We start from the raw sequence: 22966 nt of genomic DNA, 5'->3' as shown, positions 1-22966 counted from the left end.
GAAATTATGAAAGGGGAATACTTCTAGCTCTGGGCGGCACAGTGGTGCAGTGGTTAGCATTGTCACCTCACAGCAAGAGGTTCTCCAGTTCGTGTCTCAATTGGGGGTGCCTTCTGTATGGAGTCTTCATGTCCTTCCTGTGTTTGCATGAGTTTCCTCTGGGTACTTCAGTTTCCTCCCATATTCCAAAGGCATGCATTTGGAGCACTTCTCCCTGGGCCTCCACTGAAAATGAACTCTGTCCCATCTGGACTTTCCCAGTAAACAAATGTTAAATAAATAAATAAATACTGTACTTCCTTCAGGGACTTTTCTTGAAAGCATCACATCTCTTTTTTGTCAGAAAACAAATTGTGGGATGTACTAAGCAACTCTCTAAATCTATGGAAACATCTGAAATGGGAGCACTAGATGTTACATTGTGGTGTCTAAGACAGCATATTCATAGTGTTTTAAGCACTAGGAAAGTGGAAGGAAGCCTGGAGCATGGAGGCATGATTCCCCTCTAGTGATAGTGGTCAAAGGTGTTGGAGGAGTTGCAGGGGGGCTGCTTCCTTGGGGATAGGTAGTTCACCACCCCCAAGGGCCAGCAAGCTGATCCATTCCTTACCATAGGAATCTGATCAAGGAAAAGAGGGCAGAGTAGAAATGAATGAATTATAGGGCTCCTGTATCTTCACCCCATCAGCCCATTTGTTTGGGGGAAGAAATGGCAGCAAGGTAGAGGAGCCATCAGCTGAAGTCTTGTGGGGGTGAAAAGAAAAAAGAACATACTAGTCTGAATTTTGTAAACTTTCCTCCAGGATATTATGTAAATGTCTCTGCAGTTATTCTTATTCCTCCTATGAGAAAATCATTTCTCATGGGCTCAGCTGGAAACTGAATATATCTTCCTGACCTGCTCAGTGAACTGTTGATTGGTGAGCTGTATGCACAAGCTCTAAGACTGTCCAACATTGCTTGTAATGTGGCGAACCCACTGAATGTTCCTGTATGCCAACATCAGGTGCATCTTCCTCCCCATTTCATGGTATACTGCTGATCGATTTTCAAGCATAAATACATGTCTGACAATGGGTAAAAAATGATTCTCAAACCATCACTTGTTTATCATCCTTGAAAGTGTAGGGGAGATTGTTTCAACCACTGACTATCCATAAATTAAAATGTGTTTTCTGTGTGCACACTGAGCTTTTCTAGACTGGATGTCATTTGTCATGCAAACATAAATTGACTTGTCAAGTGTCATATGTCTGAATCAATGCGAAACAAAACCTGTTTCCCTGCTGTATTCTAGTGCTGAACAAGAAAAGGACTTCAGTTCATCAATTAGTTCCTCATCATCCCATTACATAAAGAGAATTGACAATGGGCCGGATTCACGAAACCTCCGTGTAAGACTTAATATGTCTTACTCGGAGGCTGCAGTTGAACGGTATGACATCAGCATGCCATGCATATTCATGAGGGCATGCTGAATCATACCCTAGTCTAACACGGTCCGTGTAGGAAAGTAGGGGGCATGTTCGATTGCCGAGTACAGCAAAGGGACATGCCCCCAGAAGAGTCAGAGTCCTGAAAGCAAACACCCACGAGCGAATCCGCTGAAATGTCAAGGAACACAACACCACACATCCCCACAGACTAAACCCTACTGAAAATGTGTAAAATGTAAAAATAGCAGTTTCCTTTTTTCTTATAATTTCCAAAATGTTTGCCCGCATTTGCGCTCGTTTGTGCGGGTATGCCCTTCGCTCAGCCACAGTTAGCAGACATTGAAAAGTATATAAGATCTGCATATGCAAATTAAGCCAAGTAGCAATAGCGTAGCGTTAGAGACGTCGGCCAAAGAGGAGGTAGTTACGGTTCGAGCCCCCGCAACATCATTCTCCATTTTTTATTTAAATATGTATGAAACAATTCCCCGACATATATAACTATAATTTAAGTAAAATGTAATGAAATGGCCCATGTATATGTGAACAAAACCGATATAATATATAAAAAAGGAACATAATTGCCCATAGCTTAGCAGCGCTTTAACAAGCTTAATATGAGTGCCCGTAGTTGAGCAGCACTTTAACAAGCTTAATATGAGTGCCCGTAGCTGGGCAGTGCTTCACCCAGCTTAATATGAGTGCTTATAGCTACATAACGCATTATCCAGCGTAAGCCGTTTGCGCGGAGCTGCGCAGCGTGCTAACCAGCTTACCGTCGGGCAATGTTGGGCAAGCTGTAGCAAAGTCGCCTTTACATGAACACACCTCCTAGCCTGTCTAGACAGTAGTAAAATAAAAAAAGCAATTACAAGGGTCGAATCTGGGATACTGTGCACCATAGTCAAAGTACTGAACCACTAAGCCATGACAGTTGTACTTAGAAATACAGTATTACCATACATATAGTATTGAATGAAAATATAACCATGACAAAGCAGGTCTGCTGTAAGCTGAGAAATATCCAAAATGGCCAATCACAGATAAGTGCGGGAAAACCGGCATATATAAGTCCCATAGGTGGGAATACACACCATAACTGATTGTGGTACCCATTTGCAGTCAGGATGGCAGGTGCAGGAGAGGGAAATCGCTTTAGAGCACAAAGGTGAGGTGTTGAGGAGTCAAAATATATGGCTTGGCTCCTAGTCCACCATCATGAAGGCCAACTCATGCAGGGCCAGGTTCAATGGGGAGCGTACAAGGCAGAGGCATGGAACCTGTTGGCACATGATCTCACCAGTGCCACAGGCATTCCGAGGACTGGTGAACAGGTTCGTCACCACCATGCGGTCCTGAAGTGACGAAAGGAGGACCAACTGAACTGATGGATCCAGGAGGCCCGTCAAATGCCCAATGCCCCACTACTGAGTAAGTATCCATGTAATTAAGTATGTAAGAAATGCTATCCTAGCCTATAGTATGGATAGGTATGTTCCAATATTCTTTCATTTATATTACAGCTGCAGGTGTTCGTTCCGCAAATCGGCAAGCCTATGCTGATAGGCTGGCAAGGTTGCACCACCAGGCAGGTTAGCAATTATTCTGCTGATATTGTTATAGAATATAAGTGAGACACCCTGTAAAAGAGTTCAGTGTTGTAACCCAGTAATAAAGGTCAAATAAGCCTAGAAGAAAGATTCTGCTAGTATTGTAAGATTAGATAAGTGATGCAGCCTGGAAAAGAGTATTGCAGTCCAGTAATAAAGATTAAACAAGTCTCAAATAGAGTTTCCACCTGTATTGTAATATCAGATAATTGCTTCAGCCTGAAAATGAGTGTTGTAGTCAATCAACAAAGGATAGACAAGTGTCGAATACATCCTTCTAAATTCTGCCATATGAAATAAGTGAGTCAGCTGGAAAGGATTGTTGTAACCCAGTAATAAATGTTAATAAAGCCTAGAATTAAGTACCATCCTGAAATGTAAATATAAAATAAGTGAGAGTGTGAGAAAGACAGTTTGAAGCTACCAAGAAAGCTGTAATAAGTCTGGAATAAAGGTATACTGCATTCACTACATAATGAAATGAACGAGACAGCCACAACCAAAGAGTGAAATGTCTTTAATAAAGTACAGAACCTGGACTGTGTCCGTCCCACAATTTGGATATGTTGCTGTGCCCTTGCATTATTGAGATAGTATGGTTGTATGAAATGCTGAACATCCACAGTTGTTTAGACCCATATAAATCAAATGTAGCAGGATGCTTTACCTGAACACAGCCAGATATGAACATATATGAATAAAAATGGAATGTATATTAATGTAGCAGTAACATCCCCATCACCAACATTCCTAAGGTTACATACAGGAAACTGTACTAATACATGTAGGGGATATATATCTGCATCTACTAGGAATGTACAGTATATGTATAGGTAGTTTAAGTTGTTAATGTAATATTTCTCCACCCTACACTATTCTCACAAATGATGCCATTCCACACCAAACTGGGTATGTGTATTCACAATTAATTCCCATGGACATTTGTCCTGTTGGTTTATACATATCTGCATGTACGTAGATGCATGTGCCCTGTTCACATATCCATACCTGATGGCCTGTTGCCACCAATGAACCCTGCATGCTGTTGGAATGTCCACTGTTGTTCTAAATATGCATATGTTATGCTTGCTGCTCAATGTTCGGAATTCATGTGTGTTTGGTTAATGGGAATACTGATGCATGCTGTTACAACTAATTTTGAATGGTGTTGTTTGTTACTAACCCAAAATGCCATATAATACTCTTAAACATAGGACAACAGGGAAGGCAGGTTCCAGTGGACCCACCTCTCCCACCTCAGCTGGCGAGTGCACCTGGCACCAGTGCCCAGGCTGGGACCTCCTCCTCCGGTGGCCCTGTGCCACCTTTGGGTGGAAGCATTGCAGGGGATGGGGCTCGTCCCCCCTCTGCAAGCGTGGCCGGAGGAGAGCCTCCACTCACCCTCCATAGGGTCCGGTCTGTGGTGCGTAGTGAGATCAGGCGTTCTGTGACTGATCCCCTATGCCAGCTTGAGGCGAGAGTGGCGCAACTCACCGGTGTGCCTGCCCATCCTATCCAGCCCCCAGCACAGCCCCGGCCTGGGCTGTGAAGGTGCAGTGGTAACTGCCCATGGGTGGGGATCTCAGTTCCACTGTTGCCATCTGTGGGCTCATGGGCTTGCGATATCCAAACATCCATCCCCGTCAATTGTGTTTACCCCCTACATGTGTCATACTCCGCTCCTGTATGCGTCTTGTTTGTCTTGTCTTTTAACCTCCCCAAACTACCTCCCCAAATATACCTACTTCCTGTACCTCACATTCCACTCTCACCTGAAAAAAAAATAAAAAAGGGCACTCTGTTCCCACAAAAAAATTATGCCCCATACATAGCTGCCCATTTCGCATATATATCTGCTAGACATGTAAACTGATAATTACAATTGGCTGTACAACATATTTTGTTGTCCTCACCCCTCTCTCAGGGGTGGAAGGTGTGAAATCTCACTCTAAATTTCTAACATATGCAGAGCTGTTGCTGGTAAAGAACTGGGCAGCTATGGGCCTTCCCTACATCCTTCCTGCACATCCCGAGCTTGTTTTCCTACTGTCCCACCCTCTTTGTGCCCCCTTTTTCACCACTGTCCTATTTCCCCATTTTCTTTTCTTTAAAAGAAATTAGCGCGGGTGTTAGCGGGAGTAAGCACTTTTAAGCAGTAGTCAGCGGGTGTGCGCTTGTGTGCGCTTAGCTAAGCATAGATAAGTGTAGCTAAGCATCGCGCAAACTCGCTTACAACTGCTTAAAAGTGCCTTAGTCACTCTGTATGACAAGGCCTGTAGTCTGCTCATCAGCAAAATAAAATACCCCTGTCAGTCTCGAACCCCAGACCTTGGAAACACTAGACTGCATGAATTACCACTGAGCCACAGAAGATATACAAGAACTTGGTGCTGAAAGAAATATATCATGAAATACAATGAGTGAATGTAAAGGGAAAATAGGAAGGCCATTACACAAAGCTTGTTCTGTGTATCTTTACTGGCAATTCTTGTGGAATTGCATTACATGAGTGTGATAAGAGAAACAGCCATGCTAGTAGGTAATAATGTTACAGTAGCACCTTACAAACCCCACACAGTATCAGAGCAGGATAAACACCACCATATTTGAATAGGTAAGAGGCCAGACCTCCCAACTGTGACTGATTTACAGGGATGTCCCTGATTTGCAAACTAATGTTACCTGTGCCCCACTGACTCCCTGTGAAATGTACTAACAGTAGGCAGAAAGGTGGGGAATCCCATGTAATGGTAACTGTCAATAAGTTACAGTAGACACTACTTGCATGTCAGAAATGGTGTAGTAATACATATGCTCAAAATACCCCACAGTCACAACTGCAGAATATCTGAAATATATCACGGGTGTATCCCACTGATATGTACCTTTCCCTGAGGCTGGTCAAATATATACTTGAAAGTATCTCAGGCCTGGAAGTGTCAGAAACACACAGGCATATCAGCCTGTCTGCTGTTACACACTCTGCAAATAGCTGTAGAATTACTTCCACAAGCATGCCCTTATGTAGGAGTACAACACAGAAATATCAAAGGATGTAGCCATCTAACATACTAATGACAGTATAGCAGTTCACAAGCACTGCATGTGCCTGATAATCATAATTGTTATTACAATATACGTAGTTGTCCCCACCCCTCTCTCAGGGGTGGAAGGTTTCAAATGTCACACCAAATGTCAAACATATGTACAGCTATTGCAGTTAAAGAAATGTGCAGCTATGGACCTTCCCTACACCCAGCCTGCACATCCCTAGCTGGTGTCCCCACTGACTTCCTGCTTCCCGCTTACAACTGTTTAAAAGTGCCTTATTCACTCTGTATGACAAGGCCCTAGTACTGCTCAGCAGCAAAATAAAATACCTTTGTAAGTGTCAAACCCCAGACCTTGGGCTCACCAGAATGCATGAAGTACCACCAAGCCACAGCAGACATATAAGAACTTAGTGCTGAAAGAAATATATCATGCATTACAAGGAGTGAATGTAAATGGAAAATAGGAAAGCCATAGCAACACATTCCAGTAAAGACAAATATCAGGCATTCAAGGAGTGAATGTAAAGGGAAAATAGAAAAGCCATAGCAACACATTGCAAGAACTACTGTTGTATGCCAGTTAATCCACAAATCCCACAAGAAAGTACATACTCCCATGTAAACAATGTTAGCATTAGCAGGTGTGAGTTAACATACACACTGAGAAGAGTGAACTGGAAGAAGCAACAGCCAGGTTTCAGTACAACATGCATTTCAGTGGCTACAACACAGCCTCAGATATGAGAGATATACCAACCTTCTGACTGACACAACAGTGTCCACAGCAAACCAGCATGGTCCCCACCTTGCAAAACTGAAAGGCCTACGCCTACCTAACCTATCATTTTATAGCAGTGTCCTGAATTCACAGTGAGAATTGCAATTACCACACAGCAGGCTGCATGCAATTACTAAATGCTGGCCACCAACTGGTGCAGAGGCCATCACATGCACATGTGCAGATACCTACAAAAGCAGTCTGTACTGCCAGTCCACACATGCAATAATATCATTGCAGCAACTGGAGGGAGAGAGAGAGAGAGAGACAGAGACAGAGACAAAAAAAAGCAAGCAAGTAAGCAAGGAAGCAAGCCAGCAAGCCAAAAGAAAAAAGCTGTCAGAGACACCAATCCATAAAATACAGAAATACAACACATCAACAGGTACAACTGACAGAGGTGAGAAATACAAAGGTAATGTATGTAACAGATATGTATTTGCTGGCATCTGAATGATGTGTCTGAAAGGTAATCTACATACTGTGAACCCTCCATATGTGTTAGAAGTCTGTATCTATATGTATATGCAGATGTGCATAGGGCAAGGGACATACTGCAACTGTTAGTGAAGGCTGGACATACATATGTAGTTGAAGGTTGCTATGTGCATATATCAATGTAGGTTGTAGTGTATGGTATTGAAAACAGCATGCCGTGCAGGTATATGTCATGTGGTGCTGAACGTCTGTGGGACTGAGCCAGTGAGGCCTGCTACAGATATACGGCCTGAGGACAGCATAATGCATTCTGCACAACACTGTGCAATATCATTACAGAATGGTATGTCTCACAACTGTTTCAGAAGTAATATTCCCACCATGAAAGGTGGGCAGTCTATGTGCCTAGATGTGCATGTATATGTACAGCAATGGATGTTTAGAAGTGTGTGTGTGTGTGTGTGTATATATATATATATATATATATATATATATATATATATATATATATATATATATACATAGATAGAGAGGTATGTATAGATAGAGATATATAGATAGCTAGATAGATAGAATATGTATATACATATAGATGTAATAGATACATGCATATATAGATATATATGTAGATACATACATATATACAGATAGATATGAATGTCTATAGATATGTGTATATATATATATATATATATATATATATATACACACACATATATGTAGATATGTATATATATTTACATATATATATATATATGGATATGTATATATTGATATATATATATATATATATTTATATGTATATGTATATGTATATATATATATATATATAGAGAGAGAGAGAGTGAGAGAGGGGGACATGGGGGCAGATGTATTGCAACAGGTGCCTGGTGACCAAGGCATGGACTAAACACCAGTGTTGATACTGCAGTACCATACCCCATTCCAAAACACGTTACCCACTAACTACCACATAGGTGGTTGCCTGCCTACCACTGGAGGTGTCAGAAGGGAACATGGGGCACAGGTGTACAATAGCCTCCCCTTTGATATCCACAGTGGCACACTAGTCTTGTAATCCCTGTACATGGTACGTGTTATCACAAAAGGTGTGTCAGCTAGGGAAATGTAAGTCAGTGTACCCCTCTACAACTCACAATGTCCTATGCAGTATGTACCTCCCATGAGAACTACAGCAAGTGGAAAGGCCACAGACATACCTAACAAAGACTGATAATGCCCTCAAACACATTCCCTATGCAGACTGACTCACAAATCCACAGCTAGAGTGCCTTGCATACTTCCTACTCAGAGGTTACCACTGCTGGACATACAGAGTTATGTCACACCCATACCAGTCGGCCAACCACCATGGCAACACCTCACAATCCATCCAGCCTACATGACCTAGGGCCCTAATCCTTGTCACTGCACTAAACAGCACATGCTGGAGGTACAGGTTCCTATACACAAATATGCCATACCCTGGACTAAACCACCCAGCATTAACAAACAAGGCTCCTTATTAGTAGATGTCATACATACCCCTGATGAATGTTATGGAGATAGGTAATATGCCCTGTGAGTCACCTCTGTGTAACCGTTTCACAGGAGCAAGTAAAATCACATTACATGTGTCTCAAAGGGCAGGGTAGCATATGGCTAGGCTGCCCTAGGCCCAGGGCCAATAGCATAGTACCTACCTATGACACAATGCACACACACATGTACTCAGTGCAATACCAGCTATGTGAGGTTGAATGAGTGTGACACTGTGTGCAAGGTCTGTAAAGGTGTGATAGCTTAGCATGAGTTTGTGTCTGTCATGGTAGTTTGTGTCCTAGGTGTGAGGCCAGAGAAAGATGTGTCAGTTATCAGGATGCAAACATAGTAGATTGGCATATGTTGTGCCGTAGTTCCCTGTGTACGACTGCGGTGTCCCATTGAGGCAGAAGCAATACATGTATGCTCAGTAAGTGGTACTGCTGTTGAATCCAGCTCACATATGAACTGTTGTACTACCTGAAGTTGTAGGCCTAAACACTACTGTATGGTGTATGTTCACATTCCCTGGTAACACTGTCTGGTGTGTTTCCTGTAGTCTGCACAGATTACATACCTCATGCATAGATATCTGTAAGTAGGGGCACACAGTACTATAAGGTACACAGTTAATGCTCATCTGTGTCGTCATACATTTGTGTGTTGTATGTATGTGTAATGTGTGTGTAATGATGCCTGTACCATGGCCGCAATCACATGTGTGTTACAGGGTATGTGTGTGTACCTGGCAGCATGTATACTCTGTGACAGCAGTATGCTGGCTATATTAACAACTGTGCACATATGTCAGGTAGGGGTATGGCATCAAAGACTAGGATGGATTACCATTGAAACTGTAAATGTGCATTGCATTCATTGCATGGGATGACAATATTCTTCATCCATTAGCTTGATACATACCCCCAGTGTGAGGTTGTGCATTGTATCCCAAACAGTGTGCCGAGTGCTGATGTATACTAGTTTGTTGTATGGAGTGTGGCAGGCACTGTCAGACAGTTATGGGCTGAGCACTGATATGTGGTATTGAACATGCGTATCCCCTGATAGACAGACAGATGCTATATATGGCAGTTAAGTGATATCAGTACACTAGAATATTAAGTGTGCCACATGACTTGCTCACATATTTTTCTTTTCCTTCCAGGGTGATGGTGCATCAGCGTAACCCACCTTATACAGCAGCAGAGGATCAGGAGATCCACCAAAGCCTGGTGCAGAATTACTCTGTGCTGTTTTCCAGGACCAGCCAGAACCAGCATGAGAGGGCTGCACTGTGGCAAGATCTTGTCCGTCGGGTAAATGACATAGGCATACATAACCGGACATATGAGCAGGTACGCCATCACTGCAGTGATTTAATTAGACATGTCAGGCAGCTTGCGTCTGATATCCACAGACAACAGCTTGCCACAGGTGGTGGGGTACCTATCCACCCCCCCCTCACCAGTGTGGAGGAGCACCTCCTAAGTGTTGTGGTTCCAGGCCAACAACAACAACATCCACAAACATGTGTCATCATGGAGGCTGGAGCCACCCAGCATGTTGAAATGGAGTGTGCAGGTAACATGCCATATCTGTAGTTGACTGTTCTCTGTACTGGTAGTTTATGCGTGTGTGAGATGTGTACTGTGTGTGTAGCTGTTAACCTGCTGATTCTTCTGCAAGATTGATATTCTGAGTATAATCTGTATACCTGTGAAAGCCAACTGTTGTACTACTGTACTTTATCATACTCACAGTATCAATGGCACAGTTGTGGCCACTGGCAATCACTCTCATATTTTTGCAGGTCCCTCTGGAGAGACAGCAAGGCAGCCAATCCATGCTGGTGAGTGTGTAATAACAATACTATTGCTAATGACATGTGCATGTCATATGGAGGTGTAGTGTGTGCACATGTAACACACCTACGCATAGTGCATGCTGTGCATGTTTGCTGTGAGACTATGCATATCCCATTATTCTCAGTAGCTGCCTCACTCACATGCAATACACAGAGCATGACACACATGTGTGGCAACACAGTACTGTACATTGGATAGGCATACCTGATACACATGTACACAACACACACATGTTTAGCATAGACACTACACCTTAGCTTGCTACACATGTCCAATTATGACACCTGCTGTATGCCCACCCTTCAGTATCCCACTTATCATCTACGCAGCACACATAATATACCTGCGGGGTAGAGGCCTATCATGTCTTTGTGCAACAGTCTTGAACAAATAATACATTCATGTTAGGCAATGCTCACTATTGGCCACCTTACACACCCATGTAACAAGTGGCTGTGTAATTGTGGATGTAGTCATGTTACTGCACTTCAGGTACAGCATGCTAGCTGCCTGTCTGGCACACATTATTATTGTTGACTGACCACAAGAAGCATGTTGATCATGGCTCATGTTACTACACCACATCCAGTTCCACTGACCACAAAAGTACATATAGCAGTTATTGCGTAGCACCATCATGTGTTGTGTGTGTGTGTCTATGTGTGTGTGTGTGTGTGTGTGTGTGTGTGTGTGTGTGTGCAAATATATGCACCCACAGCTTGTAACACTTGCACAACATTGTTCTGTCCTTGTACACATTGTGTCCCAGGGTGGAGACAATCACTGAACAACTACACACAAGCATCAAGTACACGTATACTGTTATTAACATGGGCTGTCTACACTTGCACTGCATGTTCCTGTGCAACACATAATCTGCAAGCTGACATGTGTGCAGTGATGTTTTTCCTTGTGATACTGTCACCCACCCTCAAACAGTATTGTGTATGTGTTGGATCGCAGGTGTGTCTGTGTTTGTATCTGCTGTACTGAGGAGTGTGCCTGTGTGCTTGTGTGCCTGTGTGCATGTGTGCATGTGTGCTAACATCGTGTACACATTTGTAAACTATGTTTCCTATCTTCTTCTCACAGGTTCTGATGTTGCTCTGGTGGAGTGCAGCAGAGAACCTGAAGCCACTGCTGGGGATAGTGATAATGATGATACATGTGTAATGGCACAGGGAGGTGTGACAGGGTCTGTCATTGGTCAGCCAATTGACACTACACAGCAGTCAACCCCATCAATGCGCACAGTCATCCTGCCGATACATCCATTATCACCAATGTCCTTAGCTGAGGGACAGCATACAGTGGGCATTGACCAAGGTAGTGTGGTATCATTGGCACATGCATCCCCTCACAGCAGCCATGGCCAGATTCCTGACATGGTACCACACTGGCAGATGTCCAGGGGTTCTCGTGGGAGCATCTGTGGTCGTACTGCCCCTGTCAGATGTGCCCACAGAGGTCTTTCAACCTCAGCTATGTTCCGAGCTGTAATGCAGGCACAGGCACGTATGGAACGGTACACCAGACAGGGTCTGAGGGAGCTTAGAGCACATCGCATGGCTATGAATGACACTATGTGTGACGTTGCGGCTGCCATCCGTAATATCAGTGAGGTTATTGATAGACGTTGGGGGGACACATTAGATCTCTTCCACAACTACATGTCCAGGAGCCAGGACAGTGCAGGATGGTTGAGGCATCGACGTGGACGTATGCCAGCAACATCATCAGCTGGCAGTCGTCTCAGAGGACAACAAACCCTCAGCCGCTCCCATAGTGCCAGTACCAGCCCCAGCAATGCTGGGTCTGTGCTGTCATTAGACCGTCCTAGAAGACCACATGCACGTGGCTCTGGACAGTCCCAGCAGGGACATGTGTCCAGTCAACAACCCACTGCCTCTGATGACAGTACCCAGTCTGGCTTAGTACCTGATACTGTCCGTAGCACCCCTGCCAGGCACAGGTACCGTGTCCGTGGCCAGAGACAGTGATCTGTATGACCTGGCAGGTACAGTCTGTGGCTGTCCACAAACACCCGTATATGGCAGCCACGTGGTGGAACTGTGTGCATGCATACACACACACATAATGCTAACACCTAGGGCTATCACATACACACACACATCGCATCAACATTGCCCCATGTTGTACTGTTGTCCCTCACTAACGCACACACATATACATGTTGATTGGATATGTCAATGGCAGACTCTGGCAAACCAAGTACACACCCTGTGCATATGATGAAACTGTGCCACCTCCTGCCATCTGTAACATTGATGCAGGAGTAGGATAGCATGGTGCTGATGCACAGGGTGACTACATAGCACTGTAGTAATATTATCATGTTGTTAAGAGTACAGTGTAATGATATTGTTGTGGGTATATCCGAGCATGCATGATGCATTAACACTATGATTGTCATTGTAGTTTTGTATACACCAGTGTTAATTCCCAAAGTGTACTGCCTGCATATGTGCCACATGGCTGTTGTGTGTACCTGTGCCTGCATGTGTTGGGGTGTGGACAGTACATGTGTGATGTTTGCAGCACAGAGTTGCAGGTGTACATTTGTGAACATGGTTAGCATGGAACATGACATGGTTTGACAGTATGCTGTGGGTGATACGGTTTCCAAATGTCAGTGGTCTGCATTCTGGTAGTATACACAGCCTACATAGCCTGACATTCAGTGGTCATTACATGGTGTCTCCTCAACTGATACACAGATGTAGGAACCCAGTGTCAGTGATATCCCTGCAGTACTACACTATACCAGTAGCCATTCTTACTGAGCCCCACACATCCCTGGGAACAATACTCTTTGGCATATAGCAGTCTCATGTACATGCCAACACACTAGGGATATGTCCATCCATGACTGCAAATGCATACCATGGCCTACAATGCATTCTACACATGACACACCTAACTACCACAAGGGTATCATACAGACAGATACCTGTTGTCCAAGCCATGCTGTATTGCTGTAACACATCTGTAGCATTGTCATCAGCATGTACTTAACAAAGTATTCCAACAGTACCATGTAGGTGGTAGCACCCATCATGTAGAACGGGTAATGGTGTGGACAAGTGTTATCTTGTCTATCCTGTGATATTCACATTTCCAAAGGTATTCTGCAGTCCCTCGGTGTATCACCTAAGCAAGAAGGTGTCTGTATGCATATCGGCAACAGTTGCCATACACCTACACTGGATGTCCATCACTCACAGACTTTCTGTGTTTTAACATGTCTGACATATACTCCAGACATGAACCCTCACCCACATTAATCTATCAAAGCTTTCATGGGTGTGTGTCACATAGTTGGCCTAGGACACAGATCACTGCAGTAGCCTGCATTGTCACCAACATACATGTATGGCCTAAGGTCTGGGAAGCTGCGGCACATGCTGGCAAAGGTAACAACTGTATTCATATGAGGCAGGCTTCACACATAGGAGCTATTAAAGGTCACAGGTACATATCTGTATGTGGCACACACATACCTGATGTGTGCATTGAAATAACTGTTATAATAATATGTCATACAATAATAAAAGCAAAACACACAACACATTGACAAATGGTGTGACAAACACACACATGGCATTTGTAGGAGTCAAACCCCTACCTAACTATGTTATGATACTTGAGAGAGACGGATTAGCACAGCGCACTATTTGCATTACTGGATGATTTCCCTTCTCCTGCTGTATTTATAGGGTGCTGACATCATCAGTCTTTCCAAAAAGGAATGTACATCTTTTAGTGTGTTATCCCAGTCTTCAAAAAGGCCATTCCTTTCACAGAGAATTGCATGCATGCCCATCCCAAGTGAATGTAACCTCCCTGACATCACAGATGCACAGGTGAAAGGTGCCCTCTCCACAGCAAATAACACAGCATATGTATGGGACTGGACGGTGTCCCAGGCTGTGTCCTACACGAGCTCTGAGTAGAACTGAACACTCACATTAAGTCACTGTTCCAACTTAGCCTTACTACAGGATATGTACCCTGAGAATGGCATACAGATACAGTGCTCCCACTCCACAAAGGTGGTGCCACAACGGACCACAGGAACTATCACCCCATAAGCCTGACTAGTGTGGTAGAAACAGCTATGGAGCGTATTATCATGGAAGTCATAATCAAAAACATTGTGAGCCTCCAGACAGTGGATCATACACAATTCGGCTTTGTTAAGGGCAGATCTTGCCTCTTACACATAGTTCATATCTTTGAAATGGTTACTGAAGCCATGGATGAGGGCAAGGTAGTTCACACAGTCTACCTGTACCTTGCAGAAGCCTGCAACACAATACCCCACTCAGGCATCATACATATGCTTACCAGCTTAAATATCAACCCCTATATCACTAGATGTGTTGCTATCTGCCTCAGGGATGGAACCCACATGGTCAGAATTGCAGGTGCCATGTCCAATTCCAGACCAGTTACAACTGGTGTCTCACTGGGCTCAGTTGTGGGACCTGTCCTGTTCGGTATGTACTTCTCTGAGGTTCAGACTAACACGGGGGGATTATGTCTAACAAACATCACAGATGACTGCTAACCGGGGGCCATAAGCAACACTGCAGCTGACACATGCTTCCTCCATAAGGGTCTCACAGAGATGGATGCTTGTTGCCAGAGCCATGGCCTCGTGCTAAATGCTAAGACATGCATAGTCATCCCCTTTGGGGAAAACAAGGTGCACACAAATTACCACATAAGTGGTAATCCATTAAGTACAGAAGATGTATTTACAGATTTGGGGACCAACATAGATCGTAACCTCTCCTTTGCTAATCACATTGACAGAGTCATTGCAAAGACCTTTATATAGCCCTCCTTATCACATGGGGGTTTGCATGTAGATCATGGGAGGTCATTGTGGCCCTCTACTAGTCACTCATCAGGCCCATGTTTGACTACAATGCCCCTTTTGGGGTGTACCTTACCCAACACCTGCAGCAATTACAGTGACCACAACAGTACCTCCCCAAGAGGATCATGGGCTACACACAGATGTCCTATGCAGCTCAACTAAAGGATCTCCAGTTCTACTCAGTTGCTTAACGCCTACTCAGAGGTAATCTATGCCTGACGTATGCAGCCATGTCAGACCCAGAAGTAATGGACATGCTCCACCTCATAACATCCAAGACCCTTAGAGCTGCACACTCCAGGGACTTAAACCTCAGCACAAAACTAAATAGGACATGCTGCAGGGACAGATTCATTACCCAGAGGCTCCCGTCACTCTGGAATTGAATCCCAGTTAGAGTTAGACATAGCCCATCGACAACCCTCTTCCAGCAAAATCCAGCCGCATGGATGGGAACTTGCAAATTCACCCCTGTGATCTCCACTGTGTCCCTGCTTGACAGAGGCACAGCAAACTAGCCTTAAAGGGTGCCTTCTGTGACCTACTTTACAGAGGCACAGTAGGCTACTCTACTGGGGAGGCGGATGCCAAATACACTCTGCCTAGGCTTATGAATTCCCTAGGGCAGACAGCCTAGTATCGACCTCTGCACCTATGTTTATGTTCAGGATGCACAATATTTGTTGCTGATACTGTTTGCAGGTCTTTATTGCCGTAGCTTTCCCAATTTCTATGAACAACTTGTGTATCTGCGTAACATGTTTGATCATGACAGGGTTCCAGTATATTAATATGTGTCTGTTGTCATTTCACTGTGTGCACAGGGCTGCTGGATTGTGGGAGGTTCCTGGCTTAACACATACAACTGCCAGATATGTGTGGCCGACTGCTATACTCAGACATGGCCTAAGTGTGTGAGCATGCCCAGTTCAGGCTTTCCATGGTTTGTTGCCTGACATATGTCTCATTTATCCAAGTGTGTGAGCATGCCCAGTGTGACCTTTCCATATGTTGTGATCTGAAGTCTACTACATTTGTGGTTGTGTGTGAACATGACCAATATTGACATTTATACTGTGTGTGTGTTGGAAGTCATGTTGTTTTCTTACTGCCAGACTCCTTTGTGTCATAACTCAACAGGGATTATGCTGTGCCTGCAGGATTTCCATGGGATAGTTTGCAAAGACTTGTCAACATTCTTTCATACTGGCTGAACACTGCAATACTGTCATGGTGTAGTGGTTCAGTACTTTCACTATGGTGCACAGTATTATGGGTTTGAGTCCCATCAGTGCTTTAAATGTTCATACTGAGCAGACCAGACTAGTTAAGGGCCAGTTGGGCAACTATGAGCATGTTGCATTTTGTTCAGCTATGGCCTACTTAAACCAGGTTTGCCCAACATTGCTGTGTATTCACCAACTTGGATGGACATTGCCAAACATTACTCCACATTGACCACAGTTGTACTAGTTGGTGTGTGTGATTCTGTTCATAGGTTCATACTAGGCTATCTGCCCTAGGGTATTTATAATCCTAGCCAGAGTGTGTTTGGTTTTCAACACACATTTTAAGGGGAGTTTGCCATGACATTTTTCAAGGTTAGTATACTGTGCCTCTGTCTAACAGTGACATAGAAGTGATACCCAGGGTAAACCTACAATCTCCCATCCACTCATCAAGATTCCTCTTGAAGAGAGTCAATGAGGGACTCTGGCTAACCTGGAGTGGGAGTTTACTCAAGAGTGGAGGGAGCCTCTGGGTTATGAATCTGTCACTCCAGCATGTCCTATTTATTTCAGTCCTAAGGTTCAGGTCTCTTGAGTGCATAGCTTGATGGGATTCGGATTTTCCGAGGTGCAGCATGTCCATTGATTCCAGGTTGGACATGGCTTTATACATCAGGCACAGATTGCCTCTGGGCAGGCGGTATGCCACTGAGTGGAGCTGCAGTTTCTTTAACCGGGCAGCAAATGGCATCTGTTTGAGCCCTTTGATCCTCCTGGTGAGGTACATTTGTGGTCTTTCCAGCTGCTGCAGGTGTCTGATAAGGTACATCCCACAAGGGGCATTGTACTCAATTATGGGCCTGAGGGCCTGATGAGGGATGAGTAAAGAGGCACGATGACCTCCCCTGATCTAGATGTGAATACCGTCATGATTAGGTGGGCTATATGAAATGTTTTTCTAAACACTTTGGCCACGTGGTTGTCGAATGAGCGATTGCTATCAGCTTAGGTCCCCAGGTCCCTTATCACTTCTTCCATACTTAATGGGTTACCACCTATGTGGTAATTTGTGGGCACTTAGTTTTTGCCAAAGGGGATGACTATACACTTTTTTGCATTTAGCTTGAGGACATGTCTCTGGCACCAGTTGTCTGTTTCTATGAGGCCCTTTTGTAGGATGCTTGTGTCAGCTGGAGGGTCAATTATGGCACCCAGTTTGCAGTCATCTGCAAACTTGTTCAGCCACAGTCCTTCTGTGTTGGCCTGTACCTCCGAGAAATGTATACCAAACAAGGTAGGTTCCAGGACTGAGCCTTGTGGGATGCCACTTGTAGCTGGTTTGGGGTCTGACATGGCTCCAGCATTTCTGACCATGTGGGTTCTGTCCTTGAGCCAGTTTGCAACCCATCTAGTGACATAGGGGTTTATATTGAAGCTGGTGAGCTTATCTATAATGACCAAGTGGGGTATTGTATGGAAGGCTTTTGCGAGGTCCAGGTAGGCTGTGTGGACCACCTTCCCCTCATCATTGGCCTTGGTGACTGTTTCAAATGACTCAACCAGGTTTAAGAGGCAGGATCTGCCCTTAACAAAGCCAAACTGGGTAGGATCCAGTGTCTGTAGGTCCCCAATATCTTTATTTCTGAGGTCCATGATGATTCTTTCCATAGCTTTGCAGACCAAGCTAGTCAGGCTTCTGGGGTGATAGTTTGCAGTATCCATTAAGGCACCACCTTTGTGGAGAGGGACCACTGTTGCTGTACACTGCTCTTTGGGTACATATCCTGTGGTAAGGCTGAGATTGAACAGTGGTTTTATGTTTGTGTTCAATTCTTCTTGGGGTTCATGTTGGACACAGCCCAGGACACCGTCTGGTCCCATTGATGCTGTGTGTTTTGCTTTGAAGAGGCTGGCTGTTACCTGAGTATCTGAGATGTCAGGGGGCCAGCACTCTGCTGGGATAGATATTTGCCCTTTTGGTGGGGAGGGGGGGAGAAGTTTGCACTGAACCTGTCAGCTCGGATGTTGGCAATGTCTGTGGGTTTGGTGTATTGTTTGTCATTTTGGACTAATTCTGAACATATCTGGGAATTCCCACCCAGGTTCCTACATTAACTAACGAAAGCCTTGTGATTATCCTTTGTGTCCTGTACAATTTTTATCACAAAGATGGCCTTAGACGATTTTATGTGTGGCCGTAGTTTTTTAATAATACTGATCAGAGATGCCTTCCCTTTTTGGGATTTTGCTCTATCATATAGTAGCTTCCTCCTTGTATTGCATGGTTTGTTTATGGCTGGGGTCCACCAGACAGGATGCCTGCCTTTGGAGGATTGGGTCTTGGTTTTATTTGGGATTGCATGATCCATGCATTCCTGAAGGTGTTCATAGAATGCATTTATAAAGGGTTCTGAGGTCTGGGCCATATTTTCCACAGGCACAGGGGCTGTGAAGGATTCCACCTTGGTTTGGAGGAGTGTGACATTTGCTTTAGTGAAAATTTTACACTGTGGTTTTCTGGCAATGGGCTGGGGTTGGGATGTGAATATCCAGTGAGATTACTCTATGGTCTGATCTTACCAGTGAGGGATACACTTCTGGTCTTGGGCATAGAGTCCCCATGTTGGTGATGATCAGGTCCAGTATGTTTTCCCCTCTTGTGGGAGTGGTAGCAAGTTGTTCCATAGCATTTGAGTTTATAAATTCTAGGAACCTTTGGGCTAGGGTGTTGGAGCTAGGGTAATGCTTCCAGTCTATGTTTGGGTAGTTGAAGTCGCCCAATATAATGGTGTTTGGGGAGACCTTCATATTTTCATGTGTTCTCCAGTCAGCCAAGTGGGGTTCCTGGGTTTAGGAGGGTGGTCTGTAGCAGGCTATGAACTGGAAGGCGGTTTTACCCACTGTTAGTTGCACATGGATAGTCTCTGATGCTTCATGCTGTGCCACCAACCTGGGGGTGTGGGTATCTTTGACAAATATTGATATTCACCCTCTTTTTGTAGTTTGTTCCATGTTTTGTGGCTGTGAAGCATGGTATGAGGTGTAACCTGTTAGTGCTAGGGTGCTCTTGGGAGCCTTGAACCAGGTTTCTGTTACTGCGCAGATATCAACATTGTCCATGCTGAGGAGAGTTTGGAGTGCATGCATCTTGCGGTTTAGACTTCTGGCATTGAGTAGCATTGCTTCTAGTTTCTTATCCCTTATGATACCTATGGAGGTGGGTTTGTCTTTTGAGCCTTACCTAAAAAAGGCACTATGGGGGTGACAAGAGCCTTTGGCAATATCCAAAAGGCCACAGGTGACAGGTGAAAGCCATCCCTAGCGAAGCATCATGTCTTGCCGAGCATGTCATCCCTGGCTGACAGGCATTGGATTCCCTTTCACTGACACCAATACTTAAGCCAATTGTTGTAATTGATCATCTTGTCTTCATATTGTGGCATCATGCTTGGTGAGGGTAGGATGATACTCAAGGTCATCAAGTTTGCATATACTACATGGTGGTAAATGCTGTTTAGCACTACCTTACATTGCTTAACACATGGCAATCATGCCTCAGGTGGTGCTGCTGGGCTTCCTATGCACATACTACTCTCCCTGCACATGTTTGAAAGCAGGTTGTGTCAACTTAGGCATCCCTTTCACTATATGTGGGAGTCAGAGAGAGGTATCATTTCCAGGGTTCCTACTGAGCCAGTGTATGTGCTATGCGTTGCCTCTTTGCCAAGGCCAAGGCATACTGGGCATGCCTCCTTCTGCCTACTGGGGCAGGCTGAGGTTGTTCCTCCTCCGAGTCACGCTCTACCTGTGATGGCCTTGGCAATGGTGGGGGGCTGTTTGGCGCAGGCCTATGCTGGTCCTGCTGCAGCTGTTTTTGCAGAATCATATTATGTAGCATGGCACATACCATGACAATTTGGGTACATGTAGTTGGTGAGTATTGCAAGGCTCCACCAGATGTGTCCAGGCATCGGAACCGTGACTTGAGCAACCCAAACACACGCTCGATTACATTTCGTGATTGTGCGTGTGCCTCATTATGGTGTTCCTGTTCAGGTGTGTGTGCGTTTCTGATGGGTGTCATCAGCCACGGCTCCAGTGCATAGCCAGCATCCCCCACTAGGTGACCATGTGGGATGTCCCCATTGGCAAATGTCTGGTACAGCTGCGTCAAATGCCAGATATGGGAATCATGGTAGCTTCCAGGGCAGCCAGCACACACATTCCCTGGGCATCACACATGACCTGGCAGTTGATGGAAGGGAAGCCCTTGCGGTTAATGTAGGCCCTACCCCGCTCACTGGCTGGTGCTTTGATGCGTATATGCGTGCAGTCTATTGCACCCACTACCTCAGGGTGTTATGCTATTTGCTGGAAGAGACATATATTGCTGGCCAATACCTCACGGGAATTGGGGAAATATACATGATCACCGACATGTGCTGACATGGCATCCAGGAACTGGTGCAGTACCCTGGATGCTGATGCCTGTGATATCCCCATCATATCACCAGTTGGTCTCTGGAAGGTACCTGTTGCTAGTATTCTTAGGCCAACACATACCTTGGTTTCCACTGAGATGGGTTCCCCTCTGTTGGTTCTGTGTGTGAGACGTGGCCTGCACAGCTCAACAATTTGCTGCAGGAGGTCTCTGTCCACTCTATAGCGCTCCACTATCTCCAGCTCATGTAACCCTGGTAGGTGACCCTGGGCCTGTACACTCTTCTCCGTCTCCTCACTGTGGGTTGTCTGGCAGCATTTGCATTGTCACCACCCTCAGCATGTTGCATATGTCGCCTTATGACAGCAATGGCAGCCCCTAGCATTTTTTGTCTGAGTGAAGCTTTTTCAGTTTTCACTTCTAGTAGCTTACTCCAGTGTTGCAGTGTCTCTTGAGAGAAACAAACTGCACTGTTGTTTGCAGAGTTTTAAGTGCTGGGCTGGGTTAGTGTTCTGCCTGTGTAATTGCCTGATTCCGATTGTTTACACCTGCTAGCTCTACTAGTATTCCCTGGTAGCTTCCTACTATTTGTTGTGCTTCCTTTTTCCTTTCTGTTTCCTCAGGGGGGAGCGACGCGCATACAAGTGCAAACACGCTCACAGCAGCTCACACGCATGCGCACACATGCTTAGACAGACTAATACTTATTTGGGTTAAAACGCGCACACCAGCGCAAACGCGCGTACAGGTCTTTAAATACCCTTATACATGCTTACTCCGGCTTAAACGCGCGCACTCACACTTCCACGTGTGCACTCTGTCTTACTCGAGTTTACAGGCACGCACACGTGCGCATACCCGCTCAGCAAGAAACTTTGGTGTTATCCACAGTATACACCTTCCATTTCTTGGCTTTCCCTGGCCTACCTGTTGACACACCTCTTTCCATGATGTCTAACTGACAGCTAACACATGCCACTCTGCTCCAATGAGCTTCACTACTTTCATACACACCCCCCTTGTGATGTCACCTATCTCCTAGTCTGTTACTCCCAATATCCTACTCCTACACTCCACTGACTGCGCTCATTTGCTATGTAAAAGTGTGATTCACTATCCTAACACTCATTTACATAGGATTGCCTACTAATGCTTGGTTACATGTCTTAGACTGGGCTTCTCCCCTTAGCAACCCCTACTCAGTGGCCATGTTGTCTTCAGCCTGCTATTCCCTTACATTGTAATTTAACAATTTTCATAAGTTCCACATTTGTGGCTTTTATTTTCTTATTTTATGGTTTTTATAGCGCACCCCGCTTAAACATTGGAAATCGCCGAAAAAAAAAAAAGTATTTTTATTTTAATTTTGCATCTGGGAACATTTCCAATGGCCATATATTTGGCCATTGGCATGCTTCCTCAACCATATGCAACCTTTATTTGGAGCTGACAAGGCTCCATTGTGCTATTTGCAGAACGGTACTCAGTTGTCAACTGAGTACATTTCTGCAACTAACACGGCTCCTACTCAGACAGGTTTGTGCTTCCTGGATCTCAAATTTACCTCATTTGCATGCCTTTCGGCTGCAAGTGAGGTAATTTGCATATCCCAGCCCTGTCCATGTAGGAGACGTTTTAGGAGCTCTCTTACACGCCCCTACAGGCTGT

Source organism: Protopterus annectens, chromosome 15.part0, assembly GCF_019279795.1.
Source record: "Protopterus annectens isolate FY-2018-M chromosome 15.part0, PAN1.0, whole genome shotgun sequence".
In the NCBI taxonomy this organism is placed as follows: domain Eukaryota; kingdom Metazoa; phylum Chordata; order Ceratodontiformes; family Protopteridae; genus Protopterus; species Protopterus annectens.
Note: the sequence above shows the minus strand (reverse complement) of the source record.